The sequence below is a fragment of the Aphis gossypii genome, chromosome 2 (assembly GCF_020184175.1).
Source record: "Aphis gossypii isolate Hap1 chromosome 2, ASM2018417v2, whole genome shotgun sequence".
Taxonomy (NCBI): Eukaryota; Metazoa; Arthropoda; class Insecta; order Hemiptera; family Aphididae; genus Aphis; species Aphis gossypii.
In genome coordinates, this window is record NC_065531.1 from 6,485,302 (window position 1) to 6,506,078 (window position 20,777).

General features: G+C 30.1%; 1 protein-coding gene and 1 long non-coding RNA gene across 2 annotated transcripts in view; one reads left to right on the plus strand and one right to left on the minus strand.

Annotated features, from left to right (window-relative positions):
- Positions 1 to 16,141: 16,141 nt before the first annotated feature.
- LOC126549744 (uncharacterized) lies at positions 16,142 to 17,045 on the minus strand. Its single transcript, XR_007603859.1, has 4 exons — positions 16,918 to 17,045; positions 16,631 to 16,694; positions 16,365 to 16,568; positions 16,142 to 16,262 (listed from the first exon to the last, which is right to left on the minus strand). It is a non-coding gene; the product is annotated as an uncharacterized LOC126549744 (long non-coding RNA).
- The window catches only part of LOC114118975 (pendrin-like), a 63,376-nt gene continuing 59,141 nt past the window's right edge, over positions 16,543 to 20,777 (plus strand). The window contains exon 1 of the mRNA XM_027980420.2: positions 16,543 to 16,732. The gene's annotated coding sequence lies outside the window, so the exon portion shown is untranslated. The remainder of the gene's footprint in view (positions 16,733 to 20,777) is intronic.

Genomic DNA, 20,777 nt, shown 5'->3' on the forward strand with positions numbered 1-20,777 from the left:
AAATTTGTATTTACTAGTTTCAAACTTATTCAATAACCTTTAAATTATAAAGAGTATTGACCTATTATCAAAATTAAATACATGAACATTTTCTGTACTTTAATATAACGTTTAAATAATGTGTTTTGCATCATAAGTCAATAATACAGTCTGTTATAAACCTTATTACAAAAATTGGAACTGTTGAACATAAATTTGTTATGTGATATTATACAACGACTTAACATGTGGGTGTAACGCCCAAAAATTAAAAAAAAAATCTAAATATATGAAATAATTAATTTTTATAATTTACTTGCAATATACACAAATATTATTCATGCAACCGTCCAATTAATGAAGATTCACTTAACGCGTTTTTACTAATTGCGCATTCCCAGTATAGGAATTAGTACTCTTCATTAAAGTGCCATTTTCGCAGATCTTAAGATAAAAGTGTGAATTTCAAACACTTTAGAGATAAATTATAATTATATTTAATAAAATATACAATATAGACTATAAAAGTATAATCAAAAATATATTATCAGAATTGAATAATGAGTAACAATGTATCACTATTTTCTGTTGTCTGTTAATATTATACTCATTTGCATTTTAAAATTAATTCATTCAAATATAAAAAAATATGCAACTTGTTAGTATTCTCGTCGATCACCAGAAACCAATCATGGTTTAAAGCTGTCCGCATATAGATCAATAAAGATTAAATAAATAATCAAATATAAACTATTTGCATTTAACCCTTTGTAATCAATCTAATATTTGTATAACCAAATGTAAAACATCGAATGCAGTGTGAATATAAAAAAAAATAGGTTAGTCTTCGTATATTTTATAACTCGTAGCCCCTAACTGACGGTAACTTGTCGAAAAAATAGAATTCTTATTATTTAATTGTTGTACATTTTTAATTATTAAAATAATTAACTCGAGTTAAGGTGAAGATAAGTTCAGTGAACATTGCAGGATTGTTAGGTTACAAGTTAGTTATTAAACAATTTACAAACAACACTGTATATTTAACTTTCAAAGTTTGAAGTTAATATGATTTTTTTTTTTTTAATATTAACCTATTAAGGTTAAAAAAACATCCACTTTCATAATTAGTACGTAGATCAAATAAAGATTATTTCGTACCTATTTGTAATTATGTAATATTATTTTATTAAGATAACGAAAACTCTATAAGTATAGCACTTATATTGTTAATAATTTATAACTACTATTATAGTATTATATTATATTTATTTTAAGACTGTGTAAATAGTAAATAATATGTATAACCATTAAAATCAAAAATGTTCTTGACATTTTTGATTTTAACTTGATGGATTAATTTTAAATCAAACGAAAAACTAACTTATATCAAGAGTAAATAAAACTAGTTAAGTTCTTAAGTTAGGTAATTAGAATATTAATTTTTAACTAGTTAATGAAATAATGCTCATATTTTATATTATTATAAAAGACTGCAGGTTTTCAAATATTTCGCGCTGCTAAAAACTAGGAAAAACAAAACTGCAAATAAATGTACAATATATATATATATATCAACATTTTTTTTTCTAAACAGTAGCTCGTGTAAGTAGTAAAACGATTAAACCCACACAGTGTAAATACCGTGTATAATTTGAAGCGATAAGTTCGCGTCTTGCTGTTCTCGTACCTATATAAATCGTTTTGATTCCGAATAACGTGTAACTCCATCGGTCCGTGGAGGGAAATAATACATTTAACCGGACGGTGTACGAGCCAGTTTGTGTATAATTACGAGTACTTAATAATAATACGTATAACATTATACCAAGTAGAATGCGTATAACATATATTTTGTGTGTAAATTCAATATTGTTAAAAAAAATATATATATGCATTAAAAACATGTTGAGAAGGAATTTAATATCGTGAATAAATCGTAATTAATTTTTAGTACTTCTACTATTATAATAATACTTCTCGCACCGGCGTAATTCTAGTTTATAGCAGAATTTTAATAGCCGCATTATGTATTATATTATTATTACTCTAAGTAGCGACGTTCGACGTTTCTATATAATTGACGTTAATTAGATTAAATTAAGTCCTTTGGGAATTCATATAAACCCGACTTTTAGCACTTTCTCATCGATCTACATAGTGCACTAAAGTCCTATCACGTTTTTGTTTAAAAGTGAATTAGGAAAACAATTAGACATAAACAATTTAAACGGTAAACATATAACGATTTACCACTTCCATATAACATAGCTCTTATATTATAAAATAATATGATGATTATAATATTGTTGATATTACAAGACGTATACTTGGACCATCCAAAACAAAAAAATAATCTGATCTATCTTATAACCAGGTTATGTTAGGTAAAAAATATTAACAAAAAAATGTTAATTCGTTGCAACTCGCAATCGTTATTTTAACTTTTTATATTATATTAAAAATTACGAACATATTTATTTACTTTGAAGTAATTATTTGTCATTTTAAGCTTTTTATAACATCTAGTTTTTATATAAATTAAATTTAGTGAAATCAAAACCTCCACATAAATCCAATATAGGTTAACTGAAATATTGAAGCATATTGTTTTCAATAAGTTTAGAAACTTAAGATTAAATATTTATTCATTTTAAATGCGTAAAATAACTTTTCAAATTAGACTGATATTATATTAGTTTTATTTTATATACCTAGTATTTATTATAAGTATCTGGTTCATATCTATAATAGTCAGTTAAATATTTATTGAAATGACATTATAATATAAATTCAACTGTAGATTAAAATTAATTTCTTTGAATTAATTTTGCGATTATTTGTTTAAATAAAAAGAAAAGGGTCAGTTACCAAACTACGTTTTAGTAATATTTATAATTTATATATTTTCAAATTTCAAGCATAGAAAATTTGAGTGATACAAATCTGGGTTTAAATTTTACCAGACGTGTATAAGATATAAAATTGTAATATTTATTTTTTTATCTCTTATTTTATTTTCAATTATACGCCGCGCAATTACACATCACTGTTGTGTTTAATAAGGTGAAAACAATTGAAAATGAACAATAAATTACAAAATAACACAATAAAATGCATAAAACAACCAAAATAACATAAGTACAAATAATTAACCCCCCCACAAAATAAAATAAATAAGTGTTGGCTAATCTTGCAACAAAAGATTATCTAAATAATTCATCCTAAATATCAATTTTATTTAATTGTTTACATAAATAGATGCTTAGGATTACAATGCAAGATAAAAAAATAAATATTATTAGCTAAATAAATTATGTATAGATACAATTATCTAGATATTACTCAACACTGCAGATTAGAGTACGTGATACACCACACATCGTTCATACCCGGTGGATTCTATAGTGTTGAGCCATGCGTGTGTATGGAGCATTATTCCAACCTTAATCCTTGCGCGTGTGGAATTAGCGAATTCGGGAATCTAAACATTTGAACGTTCGTCGATTTATATATATTATTTATTATAATGCCATTAATCTGCGGTGGGAAACAGGGTATCGTGACTAAAGTTTAGCGACAGGGACACGGAGCTGCGCACGAGCAAACACAATCGGGGCTTAATGCGTTTACTTATAAAAGGGGTGAAGCTATTTTTTTACGAACTTTATTATTTACACAGATAAAATATAATTTCTGTAAAGTTGGCCATCTATAATCGAAAACTTTAATTCAAGTTTTCACTATAATTAACAACTCGAATTCATAACTTATATCAATTAAAATAATTAGAATCAAATGAAATGAGTGGCTATTGAATTTATTTTTGGAGATACCTACTTAGCTTCCCGATGAGCTTTTTCCTTTAGCACCACCAAAAACGAAAAATACTGCTACCTTCATGTTATAGAATGTGCAGATGATGATTTTGATAGAAGTCAGTGCCAATACTATTATATAATAATGTGTGATACGCTGCTATAATATTGCGTAAGTCTGCTACGAACAGTTCAAATATATACAAGCATTTATCTCACAATAATCACATCCTGTAGTAATCACAGACATCTAAAATTGAAAATTGATTGTTTTAATTAAAAATCTTATGGTACCTACCAACAGTAGTTATTGAGCTTTCCGTAATATTCGGTTAAATTTCACTCGGATCAAAAGTTCGTAATTATCAAATTTAATTAAATTTATCATATTATTGAAAAATAAGAAATATTTTCAACTAATACATCAAAATATATATTTTTATAATTTTGTATTTGTTATTTCAATGCACACCGTCAATTAATTTATTTTTCAAGTTTACATCTAAATTATTACGAAATACTATTCGAAGGATCAGAAATTTGGATTTTGCGATATCAGTAGACAGACGATTTAAACAAACCTACTAAATTTAGTTAAAATAGTTATTTTCAAATACATGGACCAGCTTAGAATTATTACAGTCAACTAATATTTAATATCGTTATCGTAAAACTAATTATGAACTAATATTATTCGGTTTTGTGACACCAAAACTACGCTGTATAAATATGATAACAAAAGTTTTTAAATGAAAAATCAAGTATTAATATTTTACGAGTCACGACTGTACACACGAAATTGTTGAAAAAATCTAAGAACACGATAAGGCGGTTTTTAGTGTAGTAAAAACTTTAAACATTTTGGTTTACTGGTATACCAAAAGCTACCATCTAAACAATCTCAGCAAAAGGCTTTTAAACATATATGTATATATAGTGGAAAGTGGAAACCATTGATATTAAGTTTATTGGTGTGCCGTTATATATTATATAATCAATTAACCAATACATCTGATATTATATTGTCAACCGCACCATAATTTTTTCAGTTTCCATTCTTCTTACTCTCGCTGTTCTGTTTGCCAAAAGTTAGGCGCCTCTAGTTGTGATAGGAACACGTACTTTACGTTCTATATGTCAATTAGTGGAAACTAACCTTCACAATATTTTTCGAAGGTCATTCTGAAAATAAAAATAATGTCCACCGTCAGTGTTTTCATTATTCTCTCCGCCGCCCGATTCTTGACTAAGTACTTCTACTAACCAACCGCCAAGTATTATAGGTGCAGATTCAAAGAAGATTAAATTGGAGGGTATTGGTTAATTAAAAAAATAAATATTATTTACCTGACTAAGAGGGATTTGTATCGTGTGATATTCTATTTCCGACAAACATATCGATAACTTGTCCCATGAAAGAAAGGTGCAATGTGAGGGCGAGTTATTAGGTGTGAGGATGCGCAAGAATACCCTGTTTTCATAAAAACGCCATATACTTTTTTCGTGGGATAGACTATAGAAGTATAGCATGTCATAAAATTGCAACCACATTTAGGCCCTTAGCCTCCAGTCATATTGTTCAAATCTGTGTTTATCAATTTCGATTAATGTACTAATAATGTAGCGACTAATTGAATAACACCGTGATCATGTTCTTTGAAAATAAACTAAAATTATCTTCTTTGAATTTGTGCTTCCTATTTAATTATATATAACCTGTATCTAATACTATTGAAAACAAATTGACATTTATATGGACTAGTTGTTGAATGCTGAAAAACTAGCACCGGAGCACCAAAAATCTGAATACTTCTCTGCACATTATACATGTATTGAATTTTGGTCGTCGTCTACCTACCATGAACCCTCAGTGGTAACAATACACCCCTCATAATACATTGATCCCTTTCTGACTCCCAGCAACGAGCGGCAGTGTGATTACGACGACCGAACAGTCAACTGCACGTGGTCCATATTGCTGCAGGAGAGGAACATCAAACAATTTCAGCACAAGTAATGTCATAGTGTTGCAGGCCAGTTCGGAGACGTTTCAGTTCTTTTTCTTATTTACCGGGTAATATACAAACTATACGCATACCTATCTAAATATCAAATAATCAGTGCCGCAACTATAGGTATCTACCGACGGGAGTGCAAGTGCATATTTTAATACGGTCCAGTCACGAGACATAATTTTTAAACAATCAGTTTGGTAGGTATCAAAAACACAACTGAAAAATAAGGCAGAAATATGTCAGCAGATTAAATCGTTACAATTTATTATTTTATTTAAAATCGAACCGATAATCGGTCCGGTACGACATTATGGCGCCACCAACGTCATCGATAGTTGCGTCACTGATTATTATCAATGTACAGTAGTCTACAAGCACAGCTGACGAACGCAACGCGTTTTGTTCCGACCACTGCGGCTGCAAACATTATTTTTTTGTTATGTTTATTATTATTAATACTCATATTATACGTACATTATGATCAGATTCACTTTAGAAGAATCTGTGCAACTATGCGCACACAGATCTGTATGCGAAATTATACAACATATTATAATGTAACATTAAAAAATTCTCAACAATATTTGAGTAATACTATAGCTGAGCTGGCAATAATACGTATACTTAGGTATACGTTGTAAATGCACAGTGCACACAGTTACACTGTATAAATATAGTATATCGACACGAGACAATCGTTATCTCGCAATTTGTATGGTGAGAGAAAAACAAATTATTATTATTTTACAGCACACAAGATAGTAGGTATATTATGTTTTACGATTCAGCATCGAATAATCACGGTTGCTATAATATTATATATGAGGTATGAAAACTATCACATCGTTAATATCTATACTGCGGGTACAAAATAAGTAGAAATATAAATAAATAAATGTATATATATCTTATTTTACAAACATTAGGTAGGTACTTTTAATATTACTTTCGCGTGAATAACATACATTTATGTATGATATAAAATATGCAAGGTTATATATTTTGTTTAAGCTATATTTATTATGACATTATAATGATTCAAACTCGAAAAAATAGTTTGGACTAAAATAAATAACAAAATGTGTTCAATACTGTATGTTACAATATCACAGTTTTTTAAGTTATCTTATTTTTAAATATTATAAAAATCGATGTGGGGAGTTCTAAAAGATATAATCGCACTTCTAAAATCATATTTTCATAAAAATGTATTAATTTGATTCATAACTAATTAGTTCTATATGTCCTATTTTAATATCATATTACTTCAAATCATGAATGTAATATAAATAATTGGTTATTGAAATATATTATTGTTTTTTTTTTTTTTATGGATTTGTATGTCCTATAATATTCAGTATAATTTTTTTTTTTTGTGTCCATAATAATAATAATATAAAATCATGGCAAGATGAGATCTTTTGATTCCTAACGTGGTGAAATGCGATTACATTAATATGACCTTTTTTATGTATAAAGATCGTCCAGGTAAAATACGGGTCGAGTATTGTAAGTGAATACTAAGCCGTGGTTACCTATAAAATATGTATAGGACGCGGGTCAGGTGTTATAAGTGCAAAATCGCCGTGCTGTGAATAAAACACAGGTAGATAGATTTTCGTACGGTCGACGGTACTGAATGTATCATTATAACATAATAAATCTTAATATAAGCAGGTAGGTATACTAAATATATTATTTTAGATACCCACGATATGTTTTATTCGGAAAAAAAAAATGTTTTTTGAGAGTTAATATTATAGTAGTACAATTACTAAAATTACGTTTAGACTGATAAATAAAACATATTGACCAATTAAAAAAAAAAAAATAATCGATTAGGATCAAATTATTAGAAGGAATTTATGTTTTTTATAACCTGTAGAATACAAATTTAAAATTTTCGTACATTTTCCTAAAATTATGTACCCACTTAGCTTAGAAGTGCACATGGACGAAACTTTAAAATAACAAAAAAATAACGATCTTGGTGTTACGTCTCACACAATTATTATAGATTGAAGTCAATAGGTTTAATGCAATTTTATTTGATATCCAATTTTGTCTTATTATATAAGTTAAATAAATTCATAAATACGTTTTATTTAGTTTTATTTAAATGTCAATATGGTTTATATATGGAATTCGGTTTACTCACTGTTTTATATTTAACGAAATTCGTTTACTGTTGTAATGATAATTAATCACCATATTTATGGCGTTTTTAAATCGTGTATCGAGCGAGTATGCCGAGTATAGTACAGCCGGTTTTCTTGTGTTTCGTGTGCGTTTCTAACGGCTATAATATTTCCACAGCTGTCTGGCGTTTGGTTATTTATTTAAAAAAAAATATGACGTCTTACGCTCAAACCTACAGCAATAATTATTATCGCGCACCAGTGTATTACAGCGTATAGTTTTTACGGCTCTTTAAATTCAATAATAGTATCAACGATAGTCGATGATGCTAAATTGCGTAATATTTAAAAAAAACAACGTTCACAAATTCTCAATAAAATCGGTCCGTCAATGTCATAATGTTTATCTGGCCATTATTGTATTTGTTCGCAAACCTATATAAATCTAATGTTTTGGCATCAATTCTGTACACTGCATGTGTTTATTTATTAACAAATAGTTTTTAATTTTAATTTATGTTGAATATCTATATATAATTATTAAACGATACATTAAAATAATTTATACGAATATACGTCAGAACCATACGGACTCGAACTGAGATCTCACAATAGATTAAATAATTCTGTGCTGAAATTTCAAGCTTCTCCGGTACTTCAGTCTTTGGATAACTTTAAGCTGAAATGGCTAAAAACTACAATAAATGATTAGATTACAGAAACATATAACCAATTCAATGGTTTTACTCATAAAAACTCATAATAAACTTATAAAATGTTAACTTTAAGATGAAAAAAAATTGTTATTGTTTAATTTGATTTATTTCTACGTACTGTCCATCTATGTTGTGTTCTTAAAACAAAGTAAACAATCATTAAAATTAAAATAAGAATTATGAATAGTGATAAAGCATAATAATTACATACCTTGTAACTAGGAATAAGGATATTTAAAGTAGTAACAATTAAGTGTGAACTTGGGGAGGTGAGGGTTTAACCCATCAAAATGTTTTCACATGTCTTTTAAATGTATACCTAAATTAGATATAATAAATACATGTTATTCAATTTATAACGTAGCACCTGTGTAACAACTAACAAGTATATAATATAATTAATGACTAATTTTTGTTATTAATTTTCATTATTACTAAAACAGAATATAAAGTATAATATTTATATTCTTACAGTTCTATTTAGTTCAAGTGGTTATGGGAAATTTTTAGTCGAGATCTTTTTCATGATGTTATCTGTTAATTTATTTTTATCTATCAGAGAATCAAATTTAAGATATTACCTTATTACATATAATGTATATTACATTTTATATAAAAGCTTTAATATATATATTTAGTTATACTCAAGCGCTTTTCTTAATATTTTTCCAGGCTTTGGACTTTTTAAGAAAAAAAAATTAATTCTTAAACACGGGAAAAGAAAGCAACGGTAGAAAGTATTACAGTATCATTACTGTATGACCTAACCTATATCGCACATTTATTGACAACTATTAATATAGTGTTTTATTACAAAGAGGCGCATCCCTTCTTAACCTATAGGTGCTTAGAACTATAGTAGTATCATATTTCTCGTCATGTTTAAATAAGCTTTTCTTTGTGAAGCAATCTGTCTACCTATCATTAAACATTAAATTATAGAGAATATATACTATATAGTGTACAGTTCTATTTGAAGTTTCATCATAAAATAATCAAATTCGGAATCACTAAGATTAATAAAATAATACTATTTTTCCTTAATTTAGTTTATTTATTATTAAATTTAATTAATTATTTATAATTAATTTTCTAGTGATATAAACTATCAACAATTTTTTATAATATATATATATATATTATGTACAACATTAAAATTTGATACTCGAGTAGATCGAAATAAATTGATCACAAATGGCACTCCAAAACAGCACAGTAATCATAAAACCCATCATTCGTTGGCGACGCGGCGTATATAAACCTACAGCGCACAAACCTAGTAGGTATATGAATTGTTTGAGACGATATTTTGCTTTTAAAATTTCATTTCGCGCTCACGGTAACGTTCTTAGAATTTATATCTGTCGTTGTACAAGTGCGACGTCTGCTATAGAGCAACGGGGAGTAATAAGGGAACCGTCGTTTTTCTCGCTGTGTGAGTGTGCCCTTCACGCGATTACCCGAAACAATGAAATAACTTCAGCAGTATAGTATCTAGTAGGAAGAGAATATCATATTATTATGTTCCACTCGGATAAATCATTTCGTTTTCCGCCTCGAATTCTTCGTTTTCCCGTCCGAACAAACATCTATCTAGACGCACCCGTATAGTTTTAACCGAAAGACCGCACACGGTTATTTTTTTATGTGATATATAATATACCTGTATACTTACTTCGGTCTTCGATGATGGCCGCAGTTCCGCCGCGTAAATACGGATTTCATCGGACGTCATCGAGCACTCGCTATATACGATTAATCGTTCTCCAAGAAATATTTATTTTACTTTCGTTCCAATATACTGTTTCTAAATAGGGAGGGGAGGTGCATGTACGTGATATACATTGCATATCGATCGTCGAATGCCATCGATCACGTTTGTTTTCGTTTACTGTTTACCGACCGAGCGCCGCACTATAAATGATTCGCATCGGTTCCCGTGAACAACGTAAATATACTTAGGCACAATAACTGGTTATAATATAATATCATCGGGGCATTCAATTAAAAAAATGACAATTTTTAATTTTAAAATTTAGTTTTTACCATTAATCAATGATTAAAAAAAAAAATAATAAAAATTTTTAAATAGCAAAATATTATATTCTACGTACATTGGCGCATTGATTTAACAAAAAAGTAACAATATAATGTACACCGATTTAGAAGACCAGAATATTATGTAGTTTACTGGACTGGTCGCGGTTACTATATTATATTAAACTTACTTATTATTATTTTAATAATCATAATTGAACACAAGTGTTGATGATTATTATTCTATAAAAGTGACAACTCTATAATATAATACTACCTATTATATTAGTATATTATGCAAATACGACTATTTAGGTGAACACAAATACACAATATATACAATGCTGACACGAGTTATATTTTTAATTTATATATTATATCACGGGAGAATGTAGTGTCTAATAAAATACTCTAGAGGTTTTCATGCGGTAGGGGGTGGGGGTCCGGGGTCTGCGTTTGAAATATATTTTGACCCGGGAAAACGGTTTTTTAATCGTTGAACTCGGTTTCTCTACTTAATCGTTCACGATTTAAGTACTGCCTGTGCGTAAACGTCCACAACACTGGAATGGCATCCGTTCGGATGTTCGGAATCGGTTTTCGAGAAACTCGCCGTCCGACCCTCCTGTCCGGCGGTTGATATATCGCGGCCGTCACGAATTTGCTCTTAAACGAATTGATGGCGGCGGCCGATTATGCTCGCTGACGTTTCGGGAGCGCGTTTCGTCGTGCGAATATTTCGGTTGTACGCGCGCGACACGTTCGTCGGCGCACACTCGACGAAATACATTATACCGCTGCAGAGATATAATATAATATACGGACAGAGGTCGTATAATTCATCACCTATTGTACAAATGCACGCGATATTATACGTATTGTGTGGTAGATATATCGTACATAAAATATACGCGACGAGAACGCGCTGTGAAAATGTGCCGCTGGTCGGCGGGCATCACGCGACGAAATTCTTGGCGTGTATAGGTACGCGCGCCGTTTTATACATACTATAAAATAATGTGTGCACGGTTGGCGAAATTTTTCGATTCCCAGACTTAATTTAAAATTTATTTATTTTTTTTTTTTTTTTTTTTGCGAGCGCGGCGACAGCCGGTATAATATTTTTCCTTTACGCGTCGCCGACGTTCCGGCCATATAATAATAATAATAATAATATCAAACTAACGCACCGCGACGGAATCCCACGAGCATATTATTATTATTATTATTATTATGATTATATTATTACGACCGTCATCGCTGCCGGTCGTCGTCGTCGTCAGTCGTCGCCGTTGCTGTTGGTCGGTGGTCGTACTCCTTCACCTCCCACCACCGCCAGAAACTCTACCCCGCAGAAGAAACGATTTCCTCCCGGTCGTCATACAACGGTATCGTTATTATATTTCTGACTAGGGTTTTCACGGGAGGGCAGTCACGGGCGCAAGATCTCGTGGTCGGACGTCGCTGACGATATCAAAATCCGAACACGTAGGAAAACGCACGCGCTTGTCACGACGCAAATAAGTTTATAATAATGTATGGAGATGGTAATCCGCAGCGGTAGATGTAAAAGAGAAGAGAAAAAAACTGAAACGGTAAAAAAGGCGTCTTAATTGAACGAGCCGCCGAGCACGGTCGTCGGTTTTCGGTCGTCTTTGGAGTATTCAAATTTCTCTGTTGATCGCGCGGTCGGAATAACAAAAACCGCGAACAACAACAATGCGCACCGAAAACTTAACATATTAATATTACTATATAGCAACGATGCCGTTTAATATTATGTTCTTCCTCATGTGTACCTTTCTACAATCGTGCTTGTGTATAAAACTTCAAAGACTTATATCTAATCTGACTTCTTTGTTTTCCGGGTTTCCTGTGGGACAACTCGGAAGATCGGCTTCTACGATATACGAAGTGGGCACACCACGCACGTTATTATTATATTAATATGATGTGAAAAGCGGCAGTTGTGTCTGAACAATTATGATAAATGAATCGAAATCCCAGAGTGCAGTCGATAATATTATGTGATAATATTGTTCAATTATTGAATATATAATTTCGTACAAACGTAACGTAGTATAGTAACTATAATAATATGATCTGATGTTTCTCGTTTCACGCGGTAAGGCCGTAAGGGGTCATAATATTGTTGTATTTATTTTATTTTTTTTAATGCTGTTTGGAACCACGCTACATGGGAGTGAAATATTTTCATAAAGCCCTTTTGTCCCTGCAGCATCGTTTATTGAAATCATCAAAAATACACCAATTATAGTTGTGCACATTGAGAATTGGAGACAGCCAGCTCTAGTGCATAAGAATGGATACAAGAAGTCTAGAGCCCTCGTTAGCGTACTAGGCGTTATAATATATAATATATATTATTATTTTTATTAACATTTTTTTATGACATTTTATTGGGGTAATATTGCCGACCAGTGTCCGCCATTTAACGTAGACTTCACGTAATTCCTTTTTAGAAGCCTACTTAAGCCTGTTATTCTAGATTTCATGTTGTGGGAAGTCCCCTTCAAAAGTTGGCAGGCGTCTGTCACAAAACTGCAAGATTTGCTAACTCCCAGATCATTTCCACTTCTTCTCTGGTTGTAATTTGTAATTATCTCCTTGACTATAAAAGATCCTAAACCATTCGTCTGTAGAGTCTGGCATCTCTTAAATTACAAAACCCTGTTTTTCCTACGACTTAGAGTACTTATCGAAATTAATATTAAAAATGTCGGGTTATTTTTTATTCGATTTAGGGAGAATTTTTTTTGTAAAATATTCAGGAATTTAAAGGTACACATTCTATAATAATATTTTAATAATATCTATATTTACGTATTATATAAAATAATAGTTTATTATTTTGGAGTCACCCCATGCGGACATGTTCAGTGGAATCCCATTATCTTCTCAAAGAATAAATAAAAATAAACATAATATACGATGGACGTTTTAATATTCTCGTCAAGTTTTTCCAAACTAATCTAATTTTCAGATGTAATAATTACATTTTAGTACAAAATATGTATGGTATATTTACGAGAGTTTATTTGGGTGGAAACAAAAGCTCGTTTCAAACTCGACTGTTATATTATGATGAAATATTGTATGTTAAAACGATTTATGAAAATGTATTGCAAGAGGGATAATTTGTTCGTATTTTGTTGCGTTGTTTTAGCATTTCCACATCAATACCAACCAAACATCAAGTGTATTTTGTACGACACAACGGATATTCATGGTAACTAGACACTATAGTTAATATTCACGTGGGATGCAGATAAAAATAAATAGGTAATCTTAATTTAAAAAGTCACATTTACGAAATAAACTCGAATCATCTTAAATGCCTTCAGTTTATGCTAAATTTTAAAAACTAAATGTAAATTATACAGTATAAGTTTACAATACCACTGATAATGAGAATGAGTAATGACTAATGACTAATGAGTTATGTTAGTAATGACATTTATTTTGAATTGATACTATTATAATATTATATATTTTATATTATTATTAATTCACAGTCCACAGACATCAATATTAAGTTTTAATAAATGTTTTAATTTTCATTATTATTATTACAAATTATTTATGGTATTAGAATAATTTTGTATTCATAGTTTTAGGAAATTTAATTACGAAACTTTTTAATTTCATTGTATGTGAAAGCAATAACTAATTAATTACAGTATCTACACCTATTTAACTTTCAGTTTACAGTTCTATAAGATAGTATTTATATGATGAGCTAATAAAAAAATCTATTGATACTGGAAAGTTTATTCTTTTGTATAACGGTAAAATTTTCTAAAATAAATATTTTGGGAATACATATAATATATTGAAAAAATATTTACGATTGCAAATTGTTCGTAATATCGTTATGTTAGAACTTGTTTCCTGAATTTATTCTTGACTGCATTTTTGAAGAATCAATCAGATTGATTTCAACGATTTATGTACATGTATAGAAATATTTCCATATGATTGTGCTAAGGTTTTGTTTTTTAAATTTATTATTTACTCGTATAATGTAATGTGCTCCTTAACGTATAAAAATAATCAGATTTGTATAATAATATTATAATATAATGTGAGCAAAATAAAAATCATATCAACCATCTTGTTAATAATTGTCATAGATCGTAATATATTTAAATAATATACGTAATGTTTATATTTAATCTAACAAAGGAAATTAACGGCCAATGAAAATGTTTTTATTTATTCTACGCACGCTCATTATTGCCATCATCGAGTTAGATTCTTAAGAAAAAAAAATAAGTAATGCGTAATAATTCTCTTAATTTTTTTTTTATCTATATTATATAATATATAATAATTACAGTGTTGTAAAAAAATCCTATCACGCATTCACTCGTATTTTATACAATGATCAGACTAATAAAAAATCAATTTATGTGATTTTAAAAATAAAAAATATTTCTTTTGATATGAGTTATAATGACTGAAGTATTTTTACTGAAAAAAATATTATGATAATGATTTCTTAGGTTTTTTTTCATTTTATAAATTGATACTTATTATGATTATAATTTAGCATATTATACTTTTGTCTTATAAACTATATGTATATTATTTCTATACCCTAGAATAGTATTGATTGTTTTAAAAATGTACTGGTTACTTCGCGTATAAGGTTTAATAATTAATGGTAAGCAAGAATATGAAAATTATTATTTCAACTTAAGTTAATTTAACACAAGAAAGTAAATAGTTAAAAAATCATACATTTTATTTAAAATGTTTCTATTTGACTTAATGGATTATTTTTAAAATGATTAAAAAAAATCTAAATTATTTTAACAGTATAAGCTCTTATAATACTTAAGTTAATTGGAAAATTGATGAAGTAACTAGTTAAGCTAAAAAGTTGTAAATTAACATTTGAAATTTTTTAACTAGTCAATGCCCACTTTTAAAAAAATAATAACTTAAGATTACCATGAAGCGAGTGCAGCTGGTTGAATGGATTGGGCTGTTTATATATATTATATACATACATACACACTTAATTTATAGTCTTATCGGAGTTTTCTATAATAATTCGTAACATGTGTGCAGTGTGCCAGTGTGTGTCGTAGTAATATCAATTTAAAACTATCAAAAACATTGTCCGACCATATTTACACACACACGCAATATATATATATATATATATATATAAATAAATAACAAATAATTGTGTTCGGAAATGTGGATACGATTTTAACAAATCGATTAAAACTGTCGTTCGTATATGTGACAGCGGACATTGCAATTGAAAATTTACGACTGCGCACGTATAATACTGTCTATATCAATAATAGTCGTACATAATTGTGTAACGTCCTCATCATAATTTATATGGAACGTTCGCAATACTCCTCTTCTTAAACAATATTGCGCCATCATTTGTCGCGCGTCTCCGCCGCACCGGCTGTAGACTTCCGATCTGTTTTTCACGACGACCCACAGCCAACGAGACCGTTCGTGCGGTCAGCGAGTCGCGGATGTCGCGGATCAGCGGAACGCCAACACCCAACGCTGTGCAATATAATATTATATATTATTATAACAATATTGCAAATAAAATTAAAAAAAAAAAAATTCGTTATCTCGTCTGTGCGGTGTACAATGTATTTTTACATCAATAACAGTGTTATTATAGACCGGTAAAGCGTGTCGCCCGCGCGCCCTGCAGTCAGTCACTCTCCGTCATCTCGTAATCTCTCGCGTTCGTTTTCAGTCCGTGGACCACTCGGCTTGCGTGTCGTATGATCGGCATTCGGCGTAAAAATAAACGAGCCATCTCGGTCAGCACTCGACGCCGCCATCGTTATACCTGTGCACCTACATGATAGATAAATAATAGTATACTGTATTATATTATTATAAGATATTTTAAGCTTTACGAGTGTGTTATGGGACTAATCGACTCGACCGACGGAGAGCATGTGCACGCGCCAAGCCAACCACCTGTGACAACGAAATAATATTATGCACATATCGCGCAGGTAATGTAAAACGTTATTAGTCAAAACAGCTGTGTTGTCCCGTGTGCCCTGTGCCCATAGATTTGTGGTGGGAGAATACTTTTTTTTTAGAAAAGCGCGCTCGTCTACGTCTGTGCACGATTGCCGCGACTCGAAGGTACATCATAATATTATAATTTCATTATAATACTTATATATATACCTACGTGCAAAACTGCGGTCCAAACATTACTCGAATTACTTCTTATTATTGAATCGTAATGGACACCTGTCTGGTATTTTGTCGCGAACAAGGATATCATAGGCACTCGCGCGTTCTTCCCGTATCCTTATCCCATGACTAGTCTATACTTGCAAAAATTATTATATAGTACCGCGTATGGATTGTTTTATTTTTATGTTTTTGTTTTTCATTAGGAAATATATTCGAAAACGCGTCCAAAGAGACGATGACGTGTAGGTTAGGTTAGATTAGGTTAGGTTAGGTTATGATGGTGTATTAGCTCGAGATGTCTGCATCGATGTATCTATTACATAAAACGACGCGGATTACTATTATACAATAATATTTTATGTGAAATAATAATAATATATCGTATTCGAATGCGCATGATATTCCGAAATCGATTGACCGCGTTTTACACTTACAAAATGGTTTGAATATGAATTTATCGTCTATTAACGCGCATATACATTCTGCTTATTGATTAATAACAACACGAAGGTATTTAGTTAATAGTTAGCTCGTTCGAGAACTGAGCTCTCGGCTTAAAATATTTAGTTATAATACGCGATGTACACGTATGTCGCTTTTAAGTGCACGCACACTGCAGTATAACGAACTATATAATGAAATAAACACCAGCCGGTCTTAACTCTTAAGTATATACACGCCGTTTTGAAAAGGCTAGCACACACAGCGATGAGCGTTTAATATATTTTCGTGTAAAATGTCTTCTTTAATTACACAACATGTTTAACTATACACGCTCAGTGGACGGGAAAAGATAACAAAAGGAATTATGTGGATCGTAAAAATTATTTCCATACGACTATACTAAACTTACTTGGAATCTTGTACTACACGGCAACAATCACTATAAAATATCAAAATATCTCGTTCTTTCTCTCTGTCTCGCTTTGTCTCTCTCTCTCTCTCTCTCTCTCTTTTTCTTTCTTTCTCCACATACAAAGCTATTTGATTGTGCTCTGAAATAATTTAACAACATTATCGTCTTATGGATAAAATTAATTATGAAATTAAAATTTTTATTTATTAAGTAATATATGTATATATTATAATAGGTACCTTATCACTCGTATTAAAAATGTCGGTTATGCTATAATCACATAGGTATATATTTATTTTAAATATAAAAAAAAAAATTATTTATTTAAAGCGATAATACGCGCATTACGTGACCGGATTTTAATAATATGTCATCGCTTTTGTTTGTGATGATTAAACGGCTTTTTAAATAAAAAAAATACCTCAAGACTTAATCTAATTTTGTTTAGCATTTCATCAACTCCGTTGCGATTTTTGACGACATATTAAAATAATATTATATAATAACATTATGACTAAGTAACGTTAACGGATTTATGGACAAAGCGAGTAGCGTGTTTTAAAAATGATCCTGTTGTACAAGCTTGAGCGGTGTTCTTTTACTCTATTTTTTTTTTTTTTTTGTACGCCTGAGTATTAAAAATGTCGGACAGGTTTAGCGGCTATAACCGAATATTGCTGCTTCTGCTGCGTTCTCAACGAATTACGTTAATTAAATTTGACAGTCGCACAGTATTGTACGGAAACCTCATTAGGTCTCTACGGCTTTTCAAGCGTCTATGTACACTGTGCACATATATATTTACGTAGCCTAAATACGCCCAATCCGAAGCTTGAAAGCGCAGTCCTAATCTATACATAATTATATATCTATATATTATTCAAGCTACACAGTGTTATTATGTTATTTTAACCGGCACTTTGGCCTGGATTGAACGAAGCCAAATAATTCGCAAACTTAGTCTCCGGTGGAGCGAAGAAACTTTTCTCCGGTGCCCCACGACCCGCGTCCACCATATTAATACTATAAAATATATTATGTAATATAATATACATATTGCGTATTATAAATACACACTGCATTAATCGGATTTCGAGTTTTATGATACAATATATTGTATAATATTTGGTCCAACATAAGCCGCAAATTTGTGCAAACGCGATGACATTTTGTGAAAAAAATCCATAACAAGGTTTTAAGTTTATAAGTAATAATTATTAAGAAATATTTTAATAATATTATTATACTTAATAATAAGTTAAAATACTATGTTATTATATGAAATAATTTTTTCGTGAGGGCCACTAAAACTACGTCGTTATTTCGCAAATATCTCGTGCATGAGTGTATTCTAGATAATATTATGTATTCAAATATTACTTACACATGTTATAGGTTTATCGGCATTATTGTTATTATACTATACTATTCGTATTTGTCGGACATATAATATAATTTAATTTTCTTTTGTTTGAAAAATATCGTAAAATCGTCCTAATCGTTTTACACACCGTATAATCATTGTTTGAATGTTAAAATTATCAAATTAAAATTCGTTACAAACAGTCGTCGTTATAAAAACCGATAGTATACCTATTTATTGTTGTATTTTTTAATAAAAACAAGCCGTGGCAGAAGAACAATACTACAGCTACTACTACTTATTGTAGGTAAACGTTTAATTTTCATGCTTTATAAACAGTTTTATACATTTATTACGCATTTATACCTATATGATGTTTAAATATTTTTTGAACAATGTGTTTAAATGTGTTGAAATGGACGAAAACAAAATAAAATCGCTTTAAAGCAAATTAAAAGACTTTTCATTGTTTTAATTTAGTAATAATTTAATATCATACACAGTTCAAAAGTTAATGGGTAAATTTGATTAAACAATGTCTCCACATAAAAAAACTTCAATCGTCAATAAACTACAAAAAACTTGTCATTTCTATGGAATATAAAAAATCATTAACGTAACCCATATACATTTTTTTTAATTTATCATATAGGTAGGTATGTCAAACTGTCATAAAAACTCATTAAAACGTATGAACACAAAATTAATTATATCATACTGTGGTTAGGTATCTATATATACATAATGATTGTATAATTTCGTAAATGTAATATCATAATATTGTTTTGCATTTGTAGTTTTGTTTTTTTTTTTTAATTTTCGATCCATACTAAATTATTGAGTTGAGTCAATATTTTGGCTCGATTAAAACGCTATTGCGAAGTCGTTCCACATTTTTCGATAGTTTTATATGGTTGTTAAATACATAAATAAATATTTAATAAATTATTTTATTATTATACTGTAGGTATATACTTATATGTATTATTATGTCATATTAATATTATTTACAACTCGTAGTAGACGTTTCCGTGGACATTTGTTTATTATTACTATATCAACTTTGCGCCTATATTTATATATCATAGAGTTAACAAATCAACGGACTTTTCGGACCCTTTATACAATATTATATTATATACATATAGATTTATCGTTCGGAAACGTCTCCACATTCCGATATCGTCGGCAAGGATCATGCCTTCAATGATGATAGTATAGTAATAATATGACCCACGCACGTATACTTGAAGAACCCGTCTCGTTGCACAGTATATAGGTATACAAATATGGTATATCACTAGGACTTTTTGTGTCGTCTCAGGAAGTCGTTAAGCGACCAGAACGCCAGTGGGCTAAACGATAACGGGTCTTTGGCAGAAATTCGGACGAGTTCGGAAATCGTTAGATAGGGGAAAAAAATCACCGCCCCTGCATCACCCACGCCGCCACCCCCACCGACGAAACAAAATAAAATAAGAAGTTTACTGTATATAATATGCGGACAACGAAGAAGCGGGAAAAGTTTTATAGTCGGTAATGGGAAAAAATAACTATAGACGTGGAAGAAAATATATATTATATTATATAAACTGCGCGGATCCGTCGTCCGATTTCGAATATAATTGATAGC